Genomic DNA, 1,328 nt, shown 5'->3' on the forward strand with positions numbered 1-1,328 from the left:
GTCCTAGACCAAGAAAAGAAATAAGATCTGTCCTGGTGGTGCATATGGCCTAGTGATTTGATCAGGATGGGCTTTGGAAACGTGACCCAGCCTCATACAGGCTTTGCATTAGTTTGGGGCTTTTGTTTTCCTAAAATTAGGTGAGGCTGTGGGCCAAGCCAAGTAAGATTAGGCAGAGTATAAATCATAAAGGTGTGCATGCTACCCATCCCCAGCTCCATTAACTTGATGGTTAATTTCTCTAGCATGGGTCTGGAACCAAAGTGGTCTTTGTCTCCTGAGCTCTAAATTCATGAAGTTTTCTTGAGCAAGGGCACATGTTCTGACTGGACCCAGACTGTGAATAGCAAAATGCCCTTGTAATGACAACTCTGCTTCCTAGTGTGATCGGGGGTATTACCCATTAAATGATCTAAGTCACTTTTTAAACATCCCATGGGTTGGTGTTAGAGCTTGGGAGATGAGGGATTATGGCCAAGAAGGAGCCACATGCAGATGGGGCAGTTAGCCAGTTTCAGGCTTGCTCTCAGTTTGGGGCAATGCCATTAAAAGCAGCCCCTTCCTGGGGCTAAGACCATGGCAGGAGAAAAGGTGTGGTCTACAAAGCCTCATACTTGCCTAGAATCAGGGACTGACTGCTCCAGAAGCTGCCTTCATCCTTGCTGCTGAGTTGGAATAGAGTGAAGAGAATAAAGCCAGAAGTGGTGCCATCAGGTGGGACCCACCCTGGCCATCTGGTCTGCACTTTAAATGGTAATTGTTCTAGTTGTGGCAGCTCTGCATGGGAGATAAAGTCTGAATGGGGCATCTACCTGGGTCATCATGCAGGAGAGAGCAAGGCCGTGGTAGGTACATGAATGGCTGCGGTCATAGTGCTGAAGTAGCCATGCCTCTGTGTCCACTTCCAGCTGTGCTTGTAGCATTCCCCAGTGTTCAGAGTTGCACATCCACATTCCCACACTCTGCTGGTCAACTGTGGTTCCCAGATTGTCCGACAGCCCTCCTCGATGACAACTCCCATTTCTTTAGAGCAGATGGAGTTGTCTGAGAAGCCTGGTATCCCCAGTGACAGTGGTCTGGTATCCCAAAGCTTTTTTCCAGATTCCTTGAAAAAGAATCAGGACTTCCATTTCTTCCATATAGTTGCTCTTCTTCCCTTCTTGGGATGCTGTCTGGTCTGAGCTGGCTAAGTTTTCATAGTGTCTTACTGTTGGACCCATTTTCTTTGAAGTACGCTCTTGGATAGATTAATGCCCATTCAGGGTTATCCTCTTTTGGATCCATATCACTTTGTTCAATCCAGACCATGTGGCCAAGAAATAACACCT

The sequence above is a fragment of the Galeopterus variegatus genome, unplaced genomic scaffold (genome assembly GCF_000696425.1).
Source record: "Galeopterus variegatus unplaced genomic scaffold, G_variegatus-3.0.2 Scaffold1471, whole genome shotgun sequence".
Classification (NCBI taxonomy): domain Eukaryota; kingdom Metazoa; phylum Chordata; class Mammalia; order Dermoptera; family Cynocephalidae; genus Galeopterus; species Galeopterus variegatus.